Genomic DNA, 23,249 nt, shown 5'->3' with positions numbered 1-23,249 from the left:
CCAGTGATGCAGAAATCAATGATTATTGTAATATTTTGACTGATAATATTCCTGAAGAAAAGGTGTCTTTTCTAAGTGATGGGCTCAAAAAGGATGAAGTGAGGCGTGCTGTGGATGGACTGGCGAAAGGGAAGACACCTGGCTGTGATGGCCTTCCTGTGGAATTTTATGTAGTATTTTGGGACATTTTAGGTGTGGAATTTTATCGGGTGGTGGAATATGTTTTTACTCATGCGGTTCTGTCTGACTCTATGCGTAGAGGGATCGCCACTTTGATACATAAGAAGGGTGATGTGAGAGAAATTAAAAACTGGAGACCAATAACTTTGCTCAATTGTGATTACAAGATTATTTCCAAAATTGTGGCAAGTAGATTGAGTGAAGTAATAATGGACATGGTGGGTGAATACCAAGCATGTGCAGTGCCAGGTAGGAGAATATCGGACAACTTGTTGCTTTTAAGGGACTTAATTTATTACGCTAATTTTAATAAGAACCCCCTTCTTGTACAGTCAGTTGACCTGGAAAAAGCTTTTGATAAAGTTTCACATAGATTTTTGTTTGCTGCACTTAGACACCTTGGGATCCCCACTAAATTATTGAACATTATTAAGTCTTTTTATTGTGGAGTTAGTAGTCAGCTCTTAATTAATGGTCACGTGAGTTCTAGTTTTAATATTCTATCTGGCGTTAGGCAAGGGTGCCCTTTGTCTCCTATTCTTTTTATTTGCGTAGTAGAAGCTCTTTTAAAAAGTGTGCAAGTCGATAAGTGTGTGGATGGTGCCTTTGTCCCTGGAGGAATGGGGGGTCCTGTGAAATCATTAAGTTACATGGATGACATTGCTTTTATTTGTGGTTCGCAAGCTGAGCTTAATAGGATAAATCTTCATGTAAGAATTTTTTGTTGTGTGGCTGGAATGGCTGTAAATTGGAGTAAGTGTCAGTTTTGCAACTTTGGAAGGCAGGTGGATGTTAGTGTGGTGGGAGTAGAAAGAAAAGAAGAGATAGAGGTCCTCGGTGTTATCTTTGAAAAGGATCTTAAAGGGAAGAAGAGTCTGAGGATCCTGGAAAATAAAACAGAACAGAAACTGAATTATTGGAAATTAAGGAACTTGTCTCTGAGAGGGAAGGTACTTATCGTGAAGTCAGTGATCCTTCCATTACTGCTATATACTGCTCTGATATTTCCGCCTGCGAGTTTATGGACTAAGAGAGTTACAAGGAAACTGTTTACCTTTTTTTGGGGGTCAAAGATGGAAAAATTAAGGAGAGAAAAAGTGATGCTTTCTGTGGAAATGGGGGGCTGTGGCTTTCCAAATATGGAAAGGTTTTTAAAGATGCACTATTTGTTGAATATTTATAGACTTTCCCAGAGTAAAAGTAAGGCTGCAGACATGTGCAGGTTTTTGGCAGGATGGCTGTTTCAGAAATGGAGCTGGTGTGAGAAGGATTTGAGGAAGCCGGTCGCGTTTGTGGTTCCGTCTTTTTATGTAGTACTTAAGTCCTTCTATGATCAAATTGGTTTAAGCCCCACAGATAGACCTGATAAAAGAGAGATTGTTAAGAGATTAAAGGAGAGAGAATTTTTATGTGATGTGCCATCCTGCAATACTGCGCAATCAAGGCAAGTCTGGAAGCTGTTTTTTGTTATAGGAATCAGCAATCGGCAAAAGGACGTAACTTGGATGGCATTACAAGGATGTTTGCCAACACGAGCTTTTTTGAATAGAAGAGGGATACGGGTTCAAGAATTTTGTCCAAGGGAGGGATGTAAGGATCCAGAGACAATTCAGCACATTTTTTGGGACTGTCCTTTTGCAAAAAAAGTTTTTACCCTTTTATCCCGTTTTTTTATTGCTCTTGTTGGGTTCCATTGCTTTGATTTTAGAAGGATATTAACAGGTCAAGATTTCAATCACTTGGAAAGGAGACGGATGAGTTGGATTATTTTTGCCATATATAAGGAAGTTTTGTGGGATTCACGGAACCTGGTTATTTTTAAAAAGGTGTGTCTCTCTCCAATGGACTGTAAGAACATTTTTCTTGCCAGGTTGTTTTATGTTTATCTATTAGATAAGAAAAGACTCGGTGAAACAACAGCAGAAACACTTTGGAAGTACTCACAGTGGAATGATTACTGTAGGTAGGATTTTGATTATTTTTTGGTGATCGGGATTGTTTTTTTTGTTTATGGGAGATTTTTCCATATGATGATCAGGAAACTTGTTAATTGAACGAGCAGATGATGCATGCGTTAATGAGAGTTCCAATCTGAGGAAAAAGGTTCTCCCAGGGTGAGGCTCATCCATTGCACTCCGGGTGCGCTGACCCCTGCGATTTCCCCAAATGCGGGAAACTCGACTGCATAATTTGTGGTAGTGGGGGACTGCGTTCGCGCTTTCCCCTGATTGCCTATGGTCAAAGACAGAACACAAAAGATGCTCTGCTGAGCCGAAGCGATGCTTTGGAGAAAAGCTCCAAGCAGCGGGCAGACGTGGCCTTTGGCTCCCCCTTGTGGGGGAAGGATGCCACCTTCCCTGTGTCGCTGCTATGCTTTGTTTATTGTTTCTTGGTTGGTTTGAGGTTGTTGCCTTTGCTCGACACTTTGGCCCTTTTTGACCCCCCCACCCCCGGCTGGTGGGGATTGAGCAAGTCGCTTGCATCTCGTTGACTTGGTGACGACATAGTAACATAGTAACATAGTAACATAGTTAGTAAGGCCGAAAAAAGACATTTGTCCATCCAGTTCAGCCTATATTCCATCATAATAAATACCCAGATCTACGTCCTTCTACAGAACCTAATAATTGTATGATACAATATTGTTCTGCTCCAGGAAGACATCCAGGCCTCTCTTGAACCCCTCGACTGAGTTCGCCATCACCACCTCCTCAGGCAAGCAATTCCAGATTCTCACTGCCCTAACAGTAAAGAATCCTCTTCTATGTTGGTGGAAAAACCTTCTCTCCTCCAGACGCAAAGAATGCCCCCTTGTGCCCGTCACCTTCCTTGGTATAAACAGATCCTCAGCGAGATATTTGTATTGTCCCCTTATATACTTATACATGGTTATTAGATCGCCCCTCAGTCGTCTTTTTTCTAGACTAAATAATCCTAATTTCGCTAATCTATCTGGGTATTGTAGTTCTCCCATCCCCTTTATTAATTTTGTTGCCCTCCTTTGTACTCTCTCTAGTTCCATTATATCCTTCCTGAGCACCGGTGCCCAAAACTGGACACAGTACTCCATGTGCGGTCTAACTAGGGATTTGTACAGAGGCAGTATAATGCTCTCATCATGTGTATCCAGACCTCTTTTAATGCACCCCATGATCCTGTTTGCCTTGGCAGCTGCTGCCTGGCACTGGCTGCTCCAGGTAAGTTTATCATTAACTAGGATCCCCAAGTCCTTCTCCCTGTCAGATTTACCCAGTGGTTTCCCATTCAGTGTGTAATGGTGACATTGATTCCTTCTTCCCATGTGTATAACCTTACATTTATCATTGTTAAACCTCATCTGCCACCTTTCAGCCCAAGTTTCCAACTTATCCAGATCCATCTGTAGCAGAATACTATCTTCTATTGTATTAACTGCTTTACATAGTTTTGTATCATCTGCAAATATCGATATTTTACTGTGTAAACCTTCTACCAGATCATTAATGAATATGTTGAAGAGAACAGGTCCCAATACTGACCCCTGCGGTACCCCACTGGTCACAGCGACCCAGTTAGAGACTATACCATTTATAACCACCCTCTGCTTTCTATCACTAAGCCAGTTACTAACCCATTTACACACATTTTCCCCCAGACCAAGCATTCTCATTTTGTGTACCAACCTCTTGTGCGGCACGGTGTCAAACGCTTTGGAAAAATCGAGATATACCACGTCCAATGACTCACCGTGGTCCAGTCTATAGCTTACCTCTTCATAAAAACTGATTAGATTGGTTTGACAGGAGCGATTTCTCATAAACCCATGCTGATATGGAGTTAAACAGTTATTCTCATTGAGATAATCCAGAATAACATCCCTCAGAAACCCTTCAAATATTTTACCAACAATAGAGGTTAGACTTACTGGCCTATAATTTCCAGGTTCACTTTTAGAGCCCTTTTTGAATATTGGCACCACATTTGCTATGCGCCAGTCCTGCGGAACAGACCCTGTCGCTATAGAGTCACTAAAAATAAGAAATAATGGTTTATCTATTACATTACTTAGTTCTCTTAGTACTCGTGGGTGTATGCCATCCGGACCCGGAGATTTATCTATTTTAATCTTATTTAGCCGGTTTCGCACCTCTTCTTGGGTTAGATTGGTGACCCTTAATATAGGGTTTTCATTGTTTCTTGGGATTTCACCTAGCATTTCATTTTCCACCGTGAATACCGTGGAGAAGAAGGTGTTTAATATGTTAGCTTTTTCCTCGTCATCTACAACCATTCTTTCCTCACTATTTTTTAAGGGGCCTACATTTTCAGTTTTTATTCTTTTACTATTGATATAGTTGAAGAACAGTTTGGGATTAGTTTTACTCTCCTTAGCAATGTGCTTCTCTGTTTCCTTTTTGGCAGCTTTAATTAGTTTTTTAGATAAAGTATTTTTCTCCCTATAGTTTTTTAGAGCTTCAATGGTGCCATCCTGCTTTAGTAGTGCAAATGCTTTCTTTTTACTGTTAATTGCCTGTCTTACTTCTTTGTTTAGCCACATTGGGTTTTTCCTATTTCTAGTCCTTTTATTCCCACAAGGTATAAACCGCTTACACTGCCTATTTAGGATGTTCTTAAACATTTCCCATTTATTATCTGTATTCTCATTTCTGAGGATATTGTCCCAGTCTACCAGATTAAGGGCATCTCTAAGCTGTTCAAACTTTGCCTTCCTAAAGTTCAATGTTTTTGTGACTCCCTGACAAGTCCCCCTAGTGAAAGACAGGTGAAACTGCACAATATTGTGGTCGCTATTTCCTAAATGCCCAACCACCTGCAGATTTGTTATTCTGTCAGGTCTATTAGATAGTATTAGGTCTAAAAGTGCTGCTCCTCTGGTTGGATTCTGCACCAATTGTGAAAGATAATTTTTCTTGGTTATTAGCAAAAACCTGTTGCCTTTATGGGTTTCACAGGTTTCTGTTTCCCAGTTAATATCCGGGTAGTTAAAGTCCCCCATAACCAGGACCTCATTATGGGTTGCAGCTTCATCTATCTGCTTTAGAAGTAGACTTTCCATGCTTTCTGTTATATTTGGGGGTTTGTAACAGACCCCAATGAGAATTTTGTTACCATTTTTCCCTCCATGAATTTCAACCCATATGGACTCGACATCCTCATTCCCTTCGCTAATATCCTCCCTTAAAGTGGACTTTAGACAAGATTTTACATAGAGACAAACCCCTCCTCCTCTCCGATTTTTACGATCCTTTCTAAACAGACTGTAACCCTGTAAGTTAACTGCCCAGTCATAGCTTTCATCTAACCATGTCTCGGTTATTCCCACTATGTCAAAGTTACCTGTAGATATTTCTGCTTCTAGTTCTTCCATCTTGTTTGTCAGGCTTCTGGCGTTTGCGAGCATGCAGTTTAGAGGATTTTGTTTTGTTCCAATCTCCTCACTGTGGATTGTTTTAGAAATGTTCTTACCTCCCTTCTGAGTATGTTTTCCTGGGTCGTCTTTGTTCGAGTCTAATGTTTTTCTTCCCGTCCCCTCTTCTTCTAGTTTAACGCCCTCCTGATGAGTGTAGCGAGTCTTCTGGCGAATGTGTGTTTCCCAGGTTTGTTGAGGTGTAGTCCGTCTCTGGCGAGGAGTCCATCATACCAGTAATTCACACCGTGGTCCAGGAATCCAAATCCTTGTTGTCTGCACCATCGTCTTAGCCAGTTGTTTGCATCAAGGATCCTGTTCCATCTCCTGGTGCCATGCCCGTCTACTGGAAGGATAGAAGAAAAAACTACCTGTGCATCCAGTTCCTTTACTTTCTTCCCCAACTCTTCAAAGTCCTTGCAGATTGTCGGTAGGTCCTTCCTTGCCGTGTCATTGGTGCCAACATGTATCAGAAGAAATGGGTGGACGTCCTTGGAGCTGAAGAGCTTTGGTATCCTATCGGTCACATCCTTGATCATCGCACCTGGAAGGCAGCATACTTCTCTTGCAGTTATGTCCGGTCTGCAGATGGCTGCTTCGGTGCCTCTCAGTAGTGAGTCTCCCACCACCACCACTCTTCGTTGCTTCTTGGCTGTACTTTTTGCTGTCACTTGTTGCTGTGTGCCCTTTTCTTTTTTGCTTGCTGGTATTGCTTCATTCTTAGGTGTGCCATCTTCATCCTCTACAAAGATTTGATATCGGTTCTTCAGTTGTGTGGTTGGTGATTTCTCCATGGTCTTCTTGCTTCTTTTGGTCACATGCTTCCACTCATCTGCTTTTGGAGGTTCTCTGACACTTTTTGCACCTTCTGTGACCAGTAGAGATGCTTCTGTTCTGTCTAGAAAGTCTTCATTCTCTTTGATGAGTTTCAAAGTTGCTATTCTTTCTTCCAGACCCCGCACCTTTTCTTCTAAAAGGGCCACTAGTCTACACTTCTGACAGGTGAAATTGGATTCTTCTTCTGGTCGATCTGTGAACATGTAGCACATGCTGCAGCTCACCATGTAGGTTGTCACATCTGCCATGTTGCTCCTAGATCCTGCTGACTTGCTGTGTGTTTTCCTTCTTGTGTAATCTACTCAGCCAAGCTCTCTTGCAATAATGTCCTACAGGCAAAAATTCGGTTTGGTGATGCTTTCGAAGCAGCTGGTCCCGGCTGTACCCAACGATCTTCTAGCTTAGGGAGACTTCGCTTCTCCCAGAAGGCACCTGGAATATGCAAATTAGCCTCCTGAAGCTTGAATCCCTGGTTTGGTGATGCTTTCGAAGCAGCTGGTCCCGGCTGTACCCAACGATCTTCTAGCTTAGGGAGACTTCGCTTCTCCCAGAAGGCACCTGGAATATGCAAATTAGCCTCCTGAAGCTTGAATCCCTGGTTTGGTGATGCTTTCGAAGCAGCTGGTCCCGGCTGTACCCAACGATCTTCTAGCTTAGGGAGACTTCGCTTCTCCCAGAAGGCACCTGGAATATGCAAATTAGCCTCCTGAAGCTTGAATCCCTGGTTTGGTGATGCTTTCGAAGCAGCTGGTCCCGGCTGTACCCAACGATCTTCTAGCTTAGGGAGACTTCGCTTCTCCCAGAAGGCACCTGGAATATGCAAATTAGCCTCCTGAAGCTTGAATCCCTGGTTTCAAGACATGGCTTGCTCTGCTTGTCTGCAGGTGCAGGCGGGCATGCTCGCGGGAGGGCACCTGCAGCATCCCCATCTCACAGCCTTGGGGCTGGAGCTGGAGCTGTGAGTGGGCCGCTGGTGCGCAGCTATCTGCGGTTTGGTCCTCCTGCCCTTGAGCCTCCTCCAGCGTGCATCCTCTTGAGCGGAGATGAGTGAGTCATGAGAGGGTGCCGGCAGCTGGAGCTCGAGCTGTCTACAGCATGTTCTCAGGCCAGCGCAGCAACGTGACGCGAGGCTGGGGCGGAGCCGAGGCTCCTATATGCAAATGACTCAGGCTGCTGCTGTGCATCTTGGGCGGCTTTTGACTTGAGCTCGGCCTGCCCTGTGGGGGTCGGAGTGGGCGTCAGCCGCGTCGGGAGCGACCGGCGCCTCCCACTCGAGGAGCCTCCGTGCGGTCTGTGCCGAACGCCACCCCCCACCCCCTCCCTTTCGGGCACGAGACTCCGCGATGTTGGGGAGCTGCGTCGGAGGGGCGCTCGTCGGGCCGGCGGGCCCCAACTCATACTTACCTGGCAGGGGAGATACCATGATCACTAAGGTGGTTCTCCCAGGGTGAGGCTCATCCATTGCACTCCGGGTGTGCTGACCCCTGCGATTTCCCCAAATGCGGGAAACTCGACTGCATAATTTGTGGTAGTGGGGGACTGCGTTCGCGCTTTCCCCTGATTTCCTATGGTCAAAGACAGAACACAAAAGATGCTCTGCTGAGCCGAAGCGATGCTTTGGAGAAAAGCTCCAAGCAGCGGGCAGACGTGGCCTTTGGCTCCCCCTTGTGGGGGAAGGATGCCACCTTCCCTGTGTCGCTGCTATGCTTTGTTTATTGTTTCTTGGTTGGTTTGAGGTTGTTGCCTTTGCTCGACACTTTGGCCCTTTTTGACCCCCCCACCCCCGGCTGGTGGGGATTGAGCAAGTCGCTTGCATCTCGTTGACTTGGTGACGACATGGCTTGCTCTGCTTGTCTGCAGGTGCAGGCGGGCATGCTCGCGGGAGGGCACCTGCAGCATCCCCATCTCACAGCCTTGGGGCTGGAGCTGGAGCTGTGAGTGGGCCGCTGGTGCGCAGCTATCTGCGGTTTGGTCCTCCTGCCCTTGAGCCTCCTCCAGCGTGCATCCTCTTGAGCGGAGATGAGTGAGTCATGAGAGGGTGCCGGCAGCTGGAGCTCGAGCTGTCTACAGCATGTTCTCAGGCCAGCGCAGCAACGTGACGCGAGGCTGGGGCGGAGCCGAGGCTCCTATATGCAAATGACTCAGGCTGCTGCTGTGCATCTTGGGCGGCTTTTGACTTGAGCTCGGCCTGCCCTGTGGGGGTCGGAGTGGGCGTCAGCCGCGTCGGGAGCGACCGGCGCCTCCCACTCGAGGAGCCTCCGTGCGGTCTGTGCCGAACGCCACCCCCCACCCCCTCCCTTTCGGGCACGAGACTCCGCGATGTTGGGGAGCTGCGTCGGAGGGGCGCTCGTCGGGCCGGCGGGCCCCAACTCATACTTACCTGGCAGGGGAGATACCATGATCACTAAGGTGGTTCTCCCAGGGTGAGGCTCATCCATTGCACTCCGGGTGTGCTGACCCCTGCGATTTCCCCAAATGCGGGAAACTCGACTGCATAATTTGTGGTAGTGGGGGACTGCGTTCGCGCTTTCCCCTGATTTCCTATGGTCAAAGACAGAACACAAAAGATGCTCTGCTGAGCCGAAGCGATGCTTTGGAGAAAAGCTCCAAGCAGCGGGCAGACGTGGCCTTTGGCTCCCCCTTGTGGGGGAAGGATGCCACCTTCCCTGTGTCGCTGCTATGCTTTGTTTATTGTTTCTTGGTTGGTTTGAGGTTGTTGCCTTTGCTCGACACTTTGGCCCTTTTTGACCCCCCCACCCCCGGCTGGTGGGGATTGAGCAAGTCGCTTGCATCTCGTTGACTTGGTGACGACATGGCTTGCTCTGCTTGTCTGCAGGTGCAGGCGGGCATGCTCGCGGGAGGGCACCTGCAGCATCCCCATCTCACAGCCTTGGGGCTGGAGCTGGAGCTGTGAGTGGGCCGCTGGTGCGCAGCTATCTGCGGTTTGGTCCTCCTGCCCTTGAGCCTCCTCCAGCGTGCATCCTCTTGAGCGGAGATGAGTGAGTCATGAGAGGGTGCCGGCAGCTGGAGCTCGAGCTGTCTACAGCATGTTCTCAGGCCAGCGCAGCAACGTGACGCGAGGCTGGGGCGGAGCCGAGGCTCCTATATGCAAATGACTCAGGCTGCTGCTGTGCATCTTGGGCGGCTTTTGACTTGAGCTCGGCCTGCCCTGTGGGGGTCGGAGTGGGCGTCAGCCGCGTCGGGAGCGACCGGCGCCTCCCACTCGAGGAGCCTCCGTGCGGTCTGTGCCGAACGCCACCCCCCACCCCCTCCCTTTCGGGCACGAGACTCCGCGATGTTGGGGAGCTGCGTCGGAGGGGCGCTCGTCGGGCCGGCGGGCCCCAACTCATACTTACCTGGCAGGGGAGATACCATGATCACTAAGGTGGTTCTCCCAGGGTGAGGCTCATCCATTGCACTCCGGGTGTGCTGACCCCTGCGATTTCCCCAAATGCGGGAAACTCGACTGCATAATTTGTGGTAGTGGGGGACTGCGTTCGTGCTTTCCCCTGATTTCCTATGGTCAAAGACAGAACACAAAAGATGCTCTGCTGAGCCGAAGCGATGCTTTGGAGAAAAGCTCCAAGCAGCGGGCAGACGTGGCCTTTGGCTCCCCCTTGTGGGGGAAGGATGCCACCTTCCCTGTGTCGCTGCTATGCTTTGTTTATTGTTTCTTGGTTGGTTTGAGGTTGTTGCCTTTGCTCGACACTTTGGCCCTTTTTGACCCCCCCACCCCCGGCTGGTGGGGATTGAGCAAGTCGCTTGCATCTCGTTGACTTGGTGACGACATGGCTTGCTCTGCTTGTCTGCAGGTGCAGGCGGGCATGCTCGCGGGAGGGCACCTGCAGCATCCCCATCTCACAGCCTTGGGGCTGGAGCTGGAGCTGTGAGTGGGCCGCTGGTGCGCAGCTATCTGCGGTTTGGTCCTCCTGCCCTTGAGCCTCCTCCAGCGTGCATCCTCTTGAGCGGAGATGAGTGAGTCATGAGAGGGTGCCGGCAGCTGGAGCTCGAGCTGTCTACAGCATGTTCTCAGGCCAGCGCAGCAACGTGACGCGAGGCTGGGGCGGAGCCGAGGCTCCTATATGCAAATGACTCAGGCTGCTGCTGTGCATCTTGGGTGGCTTTTGACTTGAGCTCGGCCTGCCCTGTGGGGGTCGGAGTGGGCGTCAGCCGCGTCGGGAGCGACCGGCGCCTCCCACTCGAGGAGCCTCCGTGCGGTCTGTGCCGAACGCCACCCCCCACCCCCTCCCTTTCGGGCACGAGACTCCGCGATGTTGGGGAGCTGCGTCGGAGGGGCGCTCGTCGGGCCGGCGGGCCCCAACTCATACTTACCTGGCAGGGGAGATACCATTCTCTCTGGGTGAGTATCGCTTCTCAGCCTTCTGACGGGCAGCAGTGGTGGGAGACTACTTCTGTTTCTTGTTGGTTGGCGGTTGCGATCGGGGTTCCCCTTGTGGGGCCCTGGTGTGCGATAGAGTGGCGACTGTGTTTATCTGCTACGAAAATGGTGGAGAAGGCACGTGGATTAGAGGACTCTGTCCGTCTACAAGTCCTGTCTGGACATGAGGAAGAAATTGGCCTGGACCAAATTTGCATGGATGTCTTGAAGAACATAAGAAGCCTTAAGGTAACAGATGTATTGGCACTGCAGGATTTTCAAAAGCAGGGAATTTATGATATCACGTTTGTTTCCTTGGGTATATGTCAGAAAGTCTACATGGAGCTGGTGCGGATGAAGGAGAAGAAAGAAGTGGAATGCCTGGAGTTTATTGTTGTGGAGCCCCTTTTTCAACAGACTTACAAGTATGTTGTGGTACATATGTATAATCCCAAGGTTCCAGATGATACCGTAACCCATTTTTTGAGAAGATACTGTTATGAAGTCAAATTCCTGGGGAAGATGAAAAATAGGCATAACTATTATAATGGCAAAAGAAGATACTTGGTGAAATTAATTCCTGATGCAACAGCCATTGGGGGGGCTCTGAGCATTCCTGCACAATTTTCAATTGGGGGGGAGAGGGGTTTTTGTTTCTACACTGGACAAATTGAATATTGTAGAAAGTGTCATATGTACGGACATGTGCAGAAAGAATGCCCGGTGCAAGGAATTGTTTGTAAGAATTGTGGGAAGCCCGGCCACATGGTGGATAGTTGCCCTGAGGCAAAGGTGTGTGATTTGTGTGGGTTGGAAGGTCACTTTGCCAGGAAATGTAGATTGTGGACTCAGATTCCTAAGTCCTATGCGGAGGCAACTAGTGGTCACTGGGGAAATAAGAGTGATGGTAAGAGTGGTGAGCATGAAAGCGCTAAGAATGAGAAAAGTGAGTTTGGTGGAAAAGGCAAACCTGAGCATCGTGCTGGTGTGATAGTTTCAAATGCAGCTAAAGAGCAAAGAAGTCAGAAACAAAATGGTGGAAGTAAAGTGAGCCATGCTGGATCTAAGATGGAGGATGGAGGGCGGGGCCAGGAAGGGGGAAAAGATTTTCAGAGCTCTCCTATAGTTGATCTGGGCGAGGCCAAGAGTGCAATGGAGACTGTGTCTGAAGGACAGGGCCTTGGTGGTGAATTTGCATATGCTAATGCAGGCGTATGTGTGGACCCTGTAGTGGGGGAGGGAGATGGGGAAGGAATGGAGTTTCAGGAGGAGGAGGATTCAGATCGGACGCTCACTCCTGGGCAGAGGGATGGGGGGACTAGTAGTAGTGATGAAAGTGTTTTTGAGGATGGTGATGATGATGATGATGATGATGGGGAGGATGAGGAAGAGGATGAGGAAATAGCTTCCTCGCTCAGTAAAAAGAGTAGAATGGAGGGGTGTTGGTCTGGTGGGCAGGGAGATCCTGTCTCTCCAAGGCCAGGTGTTTCTAACAGGGGCTCGGATCCTGAGTCGCCTGATATATGTAGAAAGGTGGATAGTAGGAATACTCCTTTCTCTGAATCATGATGGAGAATGTATGGTGGAAAATAATTTTTTTTGCCATGATGAGTTTATGTGTTGCTTCCCTGAATGTGCGAGGGATCAGTTCTTCTATCAGGAGAGCAGGTATATTAGATTATATGGAGAGGGTGAATGCTGACATTATATGTCTACAAGAATGTGCAATAAAAGCCTCACCGCATGCAAGTGAATGGAGCAGGGGGCAGTCTTTTTGGTCTCCTTGTACAGACAATAAAAATGAGGGGGTTGGCATACTATTGAAAAATAATAATTTAAAAGTATTACAGTTTAAAATTATCATACCTGGAAGATGTTTGTTTTTGTTATTAGATTTCTTAGGTCACCGGGTAAGGGTTTTTAATATTTATGCCCCTGCGGACAAGAAAGCACGGGTGTCCTTTTTGGAGTCGGTAAAGTGGTTTCTGCCAGGTAGAGATTTTTCTATAATAGCAGGTGATTTTAATTGCATTAGATCTGCAAATGATCGTAAGAGCTCTGCGGAATTCAGGACGGATGTGACTTCCAATATGTTGAATCAAGTGGTGCAGGATTTACGCTACACGGATGTGGGTTTGATGGTTCGGCCGAATGAAAACAAGTTTACATTTGTGGCGGACAGTGGGCGTTGTAGTTCCCGGATCGATTATGTGTTTGTGTCTGAAGGGATCAAAGTTACCAAATGTAATCATGTGACAAACACTTTTTCTGATCATAAGATGGTAATGGTGGATCTGTGTATTGTTGAGTCCCTTGCTTTTGGCAAGGGGCTCTGGAAGCTAAATGTAAGCCTGCTGGAAGAAGAGGAGGTGAGAAGTGGTTTTAAAAACGTGTTTACATTCTGTGTGTCTGAACAGCACCGTTTTAAAAATCTGCTGGAATGGTGGGATTGGGCAAAGGAGAAATTTGCATATTATTTTAAAGGGGTGTGTTTTAAAAGAGCAAAAGCCAAAAGAGATCAAGAGGAAGCAATAATTTCTAAGATGGAAGCGCTTTATAAGTTTAAAAGAGCTGGGATGGAGGTGGATAATGAGATTGCTGATTTGAAGGAGGATTTTAAAAAAACACTAATTGAAAAAGGGAAATCTATTGTCTTTAAAGCAAAAATACAGCACATGGAAGAAGATGAGCAATGTACAAGATATTTTTTTAAGAAATGTTTTAAGCCTAAAGGGGTTTTTAAGTCTGTTTTTACTCCTGCAGGTGAGAAGTCTGGGGAGGAAATGATTAATGGTATTCATTCTTTTTATAAAACCCTTTTTTCGAATGACAGCAGAGCCAGTGATGCAGAAATCAATGATTATTGTAATATTTTGACTGATAATATTCCTGAAGAAAAGGTGCCTTTTCTAAGTGATGGGGTCAAAAAGGATGAAGTGAGGCGTGCTGTGGATGGACTGGCGAAAGGGAAGACACCTGGCTGTGATGGCCTTCCTGTGGAATTTTATGTAGTATTTTGGGACATTTTAGGTGTGGAATTTTATCGGGTGGTGGAATATGTTTTTACTCATGCGGTTCTGTCTGACTCTATGCGTAGAGGGATCGTCACTTTGATACATAAGAAGGGTGATGTGAGAGAAATTAAAAACTGGAGACCAATAACTTTGCTCAATTGTGATTACAAGATTATTTCCAAAATTGTGGCAAGTAGATTGAGTGAAGTAATAATGGACATGGTGGGTGAATACCAAGCATGTGCAGTGCCAGGTAGGAGAATATCGGACAACTTGTTGCTTTTAAGGGACTTAATTTATTACGCTAATTTTAATAAGAACCCCCTTCTTGTACAGTCAGTTGACCTGGAAAAAGCTTTTGATAAAGTTTCACATAGATTTTTGTTTGCTGCACTTAGACACCTTGGGATCCCCACTAAATTATTGAACATTATTAAGTCTTTTTATTGTGGAGTTAGTAGTCAGCTCTTAATTAATGGTCACGTGAGTTCTAGTTTTAATATTCTATCTGGCGTTAGGCAAGGGTGCCCTTTATCTCCTATTCTTTTTATTTGCGTAGTAGAAGCTCTTTTAAAAAGTGTGCAAGTCGATAAGTGTGTGGATGGTGCCTTTGTCCCTGGAGGAATGGGGGGTCCTGTGAAATCATTAAGTTACATGGATGACATTGCTTTTATTTGTGGTTCGCAAGCTGAGCTTAATAGGATAAATCTTCATGTAAGAATTTTTTGTTGTGTGGCTGGAATGGCTGTAAATTGGAGTAAGTGTCAGTTTTGCAACTTTGGAAGGCAGGTGGATGTTAGTGTGGTGGGAGTAGAAAGAAAAGAAGAGATAGAGGTCCTCGGTGTTATCTTTGAAAAGGAACTTAAAGGGAAGAAGAGTCTGAGGATCCTGGAAAATAAAACAGAACAGAAACTGAATTATTGGAAATTAAGGAACTTGTCTCTGAGAGGGAAGGTACTTATCGTGAAGTCAGTGATCCTTCCATTACTGCTATATACTGCTCTGATATTTCCGCCTGCGAGTTTATGGACTAAGAGAGTTACAAGGAAACTGTTTACCTTTTTTTGGGGGTCAAAGATGGAAAAATTAAGGAGAGAAAAAGTGATGCTTTCTGTGGAAATGGGGGGCTGTGGCTTTCCAAATATGGAAAGGTTTTTAAAGATGCACTATTTGTTGAATATTTATAGACTTTCCCAGAGTAAAAGTAAGGCTGCAGACATGTGCAGGTTTTTGGCAGGATGGCTGTTTCAGAAATGGAGCTGGTGTGAGAAGGATTTGAGGAAGCCGGTCGCGTTTGTGGTTCCGTCTTTTTATGTAGTACTTAAGTCCTTCTATGATCAAATTGGTTTAAGCCCCACAGATAGACCTGATAAAAGAGAGATTGTTAAGAGATTAAAGGAGAGAGAATTTTTATGTGATGTGCCATCCTGCAATACTGCGCAATCAAGGCAAGTCTGGAAGCTGTTTTTTGTTATAGGAATCAGCAATCGGCAAAAGGACGTAACTTGGATGGCATTACAAGGATGTTTGCCAACACGAGCTTTTTTGAATAGAAGAGGGATACGGGTTCAAGAATTTTGTCCAAGGGAGGGATGTAAGGATCCAGAGACAATTCAGCACATTTTTTGGGACTGTCCTTTTGCAAAAAAAGTTTTTACCCTTTTATCCCGGTTTTTTATTGCTCTTGTTGGGTTCCATTGCTTTGATTTTAGAAGGATATTAACAGGTCAAGATTTCAATCACTTGGAAAGGAGACGGATGAGTTGGATTATTTTTGCCATATATAAGGAAGTTTTGTGGGATTCACGGAACCTGGTTATTTTTAAAAAGGTGTGTCTCTCTCCAATGGACTGTAAGAACATTTTTCTTGCCAGGTTGTTTTATGTTTATCTATTAGATAAGAAAAGACTCGGTGAAACAACAGCAGAAACACTTTGGAAGTACTCACAGTGGAACGATTACTGTAGGTAGGATTTTGATTATTTTTTGGTGATCGGGATTGTTTTTTTTGTTTATGGGAGATTTTTCCATATGATGATCAGGAAACTTGTTAATTGAACGAGCAGATGATGCATGCGTTAATGAGAGTTCCAATCTGAGGAAAAAGGTTCTCCCAGGGTGAGGCTCATCCATTGCACTCCGGGTGTGCTGACCCCTGCGATTTCCCCAAATGCGGGAAACTCGACTGCATAATTTGTGGTAGTGGGGGACTGCGTTCGCGCTTTCCCCTGATTTCCTATGGTCAAAGACAGAACACAAAAGATGCTCTGCTGAGCCGAAGCGATGCTTTGGAGAAAAGCTCCAAGCAGCGGGCAGACGTGGCCTTTGGCTCCCCCTTGTGGGGGAAGGATGCCACCTTCCCTGTGTCGCTGCTATGCTTTGTTTATTATTTCTTGGTTGGTTTGAGGTTGTTGCCTTTGCTCGACACTTTGGCCCTTTTTGACCCCCCCACCCCCGGCTGGTGGGGATTGAGCAAGTCGCTTGCATCTCGTTGACTTGGTGACGACATGGCTTGCTCTGCTTGTCTGCAGGTGCAGGCGGGCATGCTCGCGGGAGGGCACCTGCAGCATCCCCATCTCACAGCCTTGGGGCTGGAGCTGTGAGTGGGCCGCTGGTGCGCAGCTATCTGCGGTTTGGTCCTCCTGCCCTTGAGCCTCCTCCAGCGTGCATCCTCTTGAGCGGAGATGAGTGAGTCATGAGAGGGTGCCGGCAGCTGGAGCTCGAGCTGTCTACAGCATGTTCTCAGGCCAGCGCAGCAACGTGACGCGAGGCTGGGGCGGAGCCGAGGCTCCTATATGCAAATGACTCAGGCTGCTGCTGTGCATCTTGGGCGGCTTTTGACTTGAGCTCGGCCTGCCCTGTGGGGGTCGGAGTGGGCGTCAGCCGCGTCGGGAGCGACCGGCGCCTCCCACTCGAGGAGCCTCCGTGTGGTCTGTGCCGAACGCCACCCCCCACCCCCTCCCTTTCGGGCACGAGACTCCGCGATGTTGGGGAGCTGCGTCGGAGGGGCGCTCGTCGGGCCGGCGGGCCCCAACTCATACTTACCTGGCAGGGGAGATACCATGATCACTAAGGTGGTTCTCCCAGGGTGAGGCTCATCCATTGCACTCCGGGTGTGCTGACCCCTGCGATTTCCCCAAATGCGGGAAACTCGACTGCATAATTTGTGGTAGTGGGGGACTGCGTTCGCGCTTTCCCCTGATTTCCTATGGTCAAAGACAGAACACAAAAGATGCTCTGCTGAGCCGAAGCGATGCTTTGGAGAAAAGCTCCAAGCAGCGGGCAGACGTGGCCTTTGGCTCCCCCTTGTGGGGGAAGGATGCCACCTTCCCTGTGTCGCTGCTATGCTTTGTTTATTGTTTCTTGGTTGGTTTGAGGTTGTTGCCTTTGCTCGACACTTTGGCCCTTTTTGACCCCCCCACCCCCGGCTGGTGGGGATTGAGCAAGTCGCTTGCATCTCGTTGACTTGGTGACGACATGGCTTGCTCTGCTTGTCTGCAGGTGCAGGCGGGCATGCTCGCGGGAGGGCACCTGCAGCATCCCCATCTCACAGCCTTGGGGCTGGAGCTGGAGCTGTGAGTGGGCCGCTGGTGCGCAGCTATCTGCGGTTTGGTCCTCCTGCCCTTGAGCCTCCTCCAGCGTGCATCCTCTTGAGCGGAGATGAGTGAGTCATGAGAGGGTGCCGGCAGCTGGAGCTCGAGCTGTCTACAGCATGTTCTCAGGCCAGCGCAGCAACGTGACGCGAGGCTGGGGCGGAGCCGAGGCTCCTATATGCAAATGACTCAGGCTGCTGCTGTGCATCTTGGGCGGCTTTTGACTTGAGCTCGGCCTGCCCTGTGGGGGTCGGAGTGGGCGTCAGCCGCGTCGGGAGCGACCGGCGCCTCCCACTCGAGGAGCCTCCGTGCGGTCTGTGCCGAACGCCACCCCCCACCCCCTCCCTTTCGGGCACGAGACTCCGCGATGTTGGGGAGCTGCGTCGGAGGGGCGCTCGTCGGGCCGGCGGGCCCCAACTCATACTTACCTGGCAGGGGAGATACCATTCTCTCTGGGTGAGTATCGCTTCTCAACCTTCTGACGGGCAGCAGTGGTGGGAGACTACTTCTGTTTCTTGTTGGTTGGCGGTTGCGATCGGGGTTCCCCTTGTGGGGCCCTGGTGTGCGATAGAGTGGCGACTGTGTTTATCTGCTACGAAAATGGTGGAGAAGGCACGTGGATTAGAGGACTCTGTCCGTCTACAAGTCCTGTCTGGACATGAGGAAGAAATTGGCCTGGACCAAATTTGCATGGATGTCTTGAAGAACATAAGAAGCCTTAAGGTAACAGATGTATTGGCACTGCAGGATTTTCAAAAGCAGGGAATTTATGATATCACGTTTGTTTCCTTGGGTATATGTCAGAAAGTCTACATGGAGCTGGTGCGGATGAAGGAGAAGAAAGAAGTGGAATGCCTGGAGTTTATTGTTGTGGAGCCCCTTTTTCAACAGACTTACAAGTATGTTGTGGTACATATGTATAATCCCAAGGTTCCAGATGATACCGTAACCCATTTTTTGAGAAGATACTGTTATGAAGTCAAATTCCTGGGGAAGATGAAAAATAGGCATAACTATTATAATGGCAAAAGAAGATACTTGGTGAAATTAATTCCTGATGCAACAGCCATTGGGGGGGCTCTGAGCATTCCTGCACAATTTTCAATTGGGGGGGAGAGGGGTTTTTGTTTCTACACTGGACAAATTGAATATTGTAGAAAGTGTCATATGTACGGACATGTGCAGAAAGAATGCCCGGTGCAAGGAATTGTTTGTAAGAATTGTGGGAAGCCCGGCCACATGGTGGATAGTTGCCCTGAGGCAAAGGTGTGTGATTTGTGTGGGTTGGAAGGTCACTTTGCCAGGAAATGTAGATTGTGGACTCAGATTCCTAAGTCCTATGCGGAGGCAACTAGTGGTCACTGGGGAAATAAGAGTGATGGTAAGAGTGGTGAGCATGAAAGCGCTAAGAATGAGAAAAGTGAGTTTGGTGGAAAAGGCAAACCTGAGCATCGTGCTGGTGTGATAGTTTCAAATGCAGCTAAAGAGCAAAGAAGTCAGAAACAAAATGGTGGAAGTAAAGTGAGCCATGCTGGATCTAAGATGGAGGATGGAGGGCGGGGCCAGGAAGGGGGAAAAGATTTTCAGAGCTCTCCTATAGTTGATCTGGGCGAGGCCAAGAATGCAATGGAGACTGTGTCTGAAGGACAGGGCCTTGGTGGTGAATTTGCATATGCTAATGCAGGCGTATGTGTGGACCCTGTAGTGGGGGAGGGAGATGGGGAAGGAATGGAGTTTCAGGAGGAGGAGGAGGAGGAGGATTCAGATCGGACGCTCACTCCTGGGCAGAGGGATGGGGGGACTAGTAGTAGTGATGAAAGTGTTTTTGAGGATGGTGATGATGATGATGATGATGATGATGGAGAGGATGAGGAAGAGGATGAGGAAATAGCTTCCTCGCTCAGTAAAAAGAGTAGAATGGAGGGGTGTTGGTCTGGTGGGCAGGGAGATCCTGTCTCTCCAAGGCCAGGTGTTTCTAACAGGGGCTCGGATCCTGAGTCGCCTGATATATGTAGAAAGGTGGATAGTGGGAATACTCCTTTCTCTGAATCATGATGGAGAATGTATGGTGGAAAATAATTTTTTTTGCCATGATGAGTTTATGTGTTGCTTCCCTGAATGTGCGAGGGATCAGTTCTTCTATCAGGAGAGCAGGTATATTAGATTATATGGAGAGGGTGAATGCTGACATTATATGTCTACAAGAATGTGCAATAAAAGCCTCACCGCATGCAAGTGAATGGAGCAGGGGGCAGTCTTTTTGGTCTCCTTGTACAGACAATAAAAATGAGGGGGTTGGCATACTATTGAAAAATAATAATTTAAAAGTATTACAGTTTAAAATTATCATACCTGGAAGATGTTTGTTTTTGTTATTAGATTTCTTAGGTCACCGGGTAAGGGTTTTTAATATTTATGCCCCTGCGGACAAGAAAGCACGGGTGTCCTTTTTGGAGTCGGTAAAGTGGTTTCTGCCAGGTAGAGATTTTTCTATAATAGCAGGTGATTTTAATTGCATTAGATCTGCAAATGATCGTAAGAGCTCTGCGGAATTCAGGACGGATGTGACTTCCAATATGTTGAATCAAGTGGTGCAGGATTTACGCTACACGGATGTGGGTTTGATGGTTCGGCCGAATGAAAACAAGTTTACATTTGTGGCGGACAGTGGGCGTTGTAGTTCCCGGATCGATTATGTGTTTGTGTCTGAAGGGATCAAAGTTACCAAATGTAATCATGTGACAAACACTTTTTCTGATCATAAGATGGTAATGGTGGATCTGTGTATTGTTGAGTCCCTTGCTTTTGGCAAGGGGCTCTGGAAGCTAAATGTAAGCCTACTGGAAGAAGAGGAGGTGAGAAGTGGTTTTAAAAACGTGTTTACATTCTGTGTGTCTGAACAGCACCGTTTTAAAAATCTGCTGGAATGGTGGGATTGGGCAAAGGAGAAATTTGCATATTATTTTAAAGGGGTGTGTTTTAAAAGAGCAAAAGCCAAAAGAGATCAAGAGGAAGCAATAATTTCTAAGATGGAAGCGCTTTATAAGTTTAAAAGAGCTGGGATGGAGGTGGATAATGAGATTGCTGATTTGAAGGAGGATTTTAAAAAAACACTAATTGAAAAAGGGAAATCTATTGTCTTTAAAGCAAAAATACAGCACATGGAAGAAGATGAGCAATGTACAAGATATTTTTTTAAGAAATGTTTTAAGCCTAAAGGGGTTTTTAAGTCTGTTTTTACTCCTGCAGGTGAGAAGTCTGGGGAGGAAATGATTAATGGTATTCATTCTTTTTATAAAACCCTTTTTTCGAATGACAGCAGAGCCAGTGATGCAGAAATCAATGATTATTGTAATATTTTGACTGATAATATTCCTGAAGAAAAGGTGCCTTTTCTAAGTGATGGGGTCAAAAAGGATGAAGTGAGGCGTGCTGTGGATGGACTGGCGAAAGGGAAGACACCTGGCTGTGATGGCCTTCCTGTGGAATTTTATGTAGTATTTTGGGACATTTTAGGTGTGGAATTTTATCGGGTGGTGGAATATGTTTTTACTCATGCGGTTCTGTCTGACTCTATGCGTAGAGGGATCGTCACTTTGATACATAAGAAGGGTGATGTGAGAGAAATTAAAAACTGGAGACCAATAACTTTGCTCAATTGTGATTACAAGATTATTTCCAAAATTGTGGCAAGTAGATTGAGTGAAGTAATAATGGACATGGTGGGTGAATACCAAGCATGTGCAGTGCCAGGTAGGAGAATATCGGACAACTTGTTGCTTTTAAGGGACTTAATTTATTACGCTAATTTTAATAAGAACCCCCTTCTTGTACAGTCAGTTGACCTGGAAAAAGCTTTTGATAAAGTTTCACATAGATTTTTGTTTGCTGCACTTAGACACCTTGGGATCCCCACTAAATTATTGAACATTATTAAGTCTTTTTATTGTGGAGTTAGTAGTCAGCTCTTAATTAATGGTCACGTGAGTTCTAGTTTTAATATTCTATCTGGCGTTAGGCAAGGGTGCCCTTTATCTCCTATTCTTTTTATTTGCGTAGTAGAAGCTCTTTTAAAAAGTGTGCAAGTCGATAAGTGTGTGGATGGTGCCTTTGTCCCTGGAGGAATGGGGGGTCCTGTGAAATCATTAAGTTACATGGATGACATTGCTTTTATTTGTGGTTCGCAAGCTGAGCTTAATAGGATAAATCTTCATGTAAGAATTTTTTGTTGTGTGGCTGGAATGGCTGTAAATTGGAGTAAGTGTCAGTTTTGCAACTTTGGGAGGCAGGTGGATGTTAGTGTGGTGGGAGTAGAAAGAAAAGAAGAGATAGAGGTCCTCGGTGTTATCTTTGAAAAGGAACTTAAAGGGAAGAAGAGTCTGAGGATCCTGGAAAATAAAACAGAACAGAAACTGAATTATTGGAAATTAAGGAACTTGTCTCTGAGAGGGAAGGTACTTATCGTGAAGTCAGTGATCCTTCCATTACTGCTATATACTGCTCTGATATTTCCGCCTGCGAGTTTATGGACTAAGAGAGTTACAAGGAAACTGTTTACCTTTTTTTGGGGGTCAAAGATGGAAAAATTAAGGAGAGAAAAAGTGATGCTTTCTGTGGAAATGGGGGGCTGTGGCTTTCCAAATATGGAAAGGTTTTTAACCCTCCGTCACATACAACTGATCTGACAGGCGCTTCTCTTTTACTTTCATTTCTCCTTCCTCACCAGATTGTGAGGAAACCCCCTCCCTCCAGGTAGTCTCCTGTCTCTTGAAGGTCTGTGAAACCTGATATCACATTTGGATTTCAGAGCTTCAGGGGAGAGGATATAGCTGCACAGATCTCTCAGGCTCATTGTGTGTGAATACGTCACATTCAGTAAGGTTAGTATTTTATGTTTTTATTCATCACAATAGTTTATTTAGCTTGTTTTATGAATGTATAGCACAAAATGTGAGGATATTTCATAGAGATAAGGGAGATTTTATAAAAGAAAGTGTGCTGCTCAGGCATATACAGTAGTTCCCTAACATATTCCTTCTCTTGCTTCAGATTATCTGCTGAAATGGAGAGGAAAATGTACAATTTATCCAAACAACTTGATGTTGAGGAAGTAACAAACATGCTGTTAGATGATAGAGACCTCACACAGAATGAGGATTTAGGAGAGGAAAGTGAGATTGATTCTCATGATGAGGTGGAAGAATGTGTCCTGGATTCTGAAACAGAGCAAGATGGTGACAGTGGTGAGGATGAAGAAGTTGGATCATATTATATTGGAAAAGATAAAAATACTAAATGGAACAAGAAGCCATTCCAGAAAAAACGTAGGGAACCTTTAAACATTATTACTCACCTTCCTGCAGTAATAGGAACTGCACGTAATGCAAAAACTGCAGTTGAATACTGGAACAGTATATTTACAGATGACATTCTGGACTCTATTGTCACATATACCAACCAATATATAGACATTATAAAGGACAAGTACATCTGCAACAGAACCATCAAGCCCACAGATGAAATAGAACTGCGTGCTTTTTTTGGATTACTGTACCTTGCAGGAGCTTATAGGGCAAATAGACAAAGTTTGGAGGAACTTTGGGGTAAAGATGGGGATGGAGTTGAAAAATTTAGCCTTGTTATGTCCATAAACAGATTCAAGATTCTAATTCGTTGCCTTCGGTTTGATGACAGAACTACCCGAACCGAACGCAAAACACATGACCGACTTGCTCCAATTCGTGATATATTTCAAAGATTTGTTGTAAACTGTAAACAAAGTTATTACCCTGGAGAGAATCTCACTATTGACGAAATGCTCCCTGGTTTTCGTGGTAGAT

General features: G+C 46.3%; 4 non-coding genes and 2 pseudogenes across 4 annotated transcripts; all 6 read left to right on the top strand.

Annotated features, from left to right (window-relative positions):
- Positions 1 to 2,227: 2,227 nt before the first annotated feature.
- On the top strand, positions 2,228 to 2,407 carry LOC138660423 (U1 spliceosomal RNA; annotated as a pseudogene).
- Positions 2,408 to 7,820: 5,413 nt separating this feature from the next.
- Positions 7,821 to 7,984, top strand: LOC138660029 (U1 spliceosomal RNA). The gene has a single exon (XR_011317528.1). It is a non-coding gene; the product is annotated as a U1 spliceosomal RNA (small nuclear RNA).
- An 812-nt stretch (positions 7,985 to 8,796) lies between these two features.
- On the top strand, positions 8,797 to 8,960 carry LOC138660028 (U1 spliceosomal RNA). Its single transcript, XR_011317527.1, has one exon. It is a non-coding gene; the product is annotated as a U1 spliceosomal RNA (small nuclear RNA).
- An 812-nt stretch (positions 8,961 to 9,772) lies between these two features.
- Positions 9,773 to 9,936, top strand: LOC138660364 (U1 spliceosomal RNA). The gene has a single exon (XR_011317816.1). It is a non-coding gene; the product is annotated as a U1 spliceosomal RNA (small nuclear RNA).
- A 5,931-nt stretch (positions 9,937 to 15,867) lies between these two features.
- On the top strand, positions 15,868 to 16,047 carry LOC138660408 (U1 spliceosomal RNA; annotated as a pseudogene).
- An 806-nt stretch (positions 16,048 to 16,853) lies between these two features.
- Positions 16,854 to 17,017, top strand: LOC138660025 (U1 spliceosomal RNA). Its single transcript, XR_011317526.1, has one exon. It is a non-coding gene; the product is annotated as a U1 spliceosomal RNA (small nuclear RNA).
- Positions 17,018 to 23,249: the final 6,232 nt, after the last annotated feature.

Source organism: Ranitomeya imitator, chromosome 1, assembly GCF_032444005.1.
Source record: "Ranitomeya imitator isolate aRanImi1 chromosome 1, aRanImi1.pri, whole genome shotgun sequence".
In the NCBI taxonomy this organism is placed as follows: domain Eukaryota; kingdom Metazoa; phylum Chordata; class Amphibia; order Anura; family Dendrobatidae; genus Ranitomeya; species Ranitomeya imitator.
The sequence above is the reverse complement of the archived record's forward strand: the minus strand, read 5'-3'. Positions and strand labels throughout refer to the sequence as shown.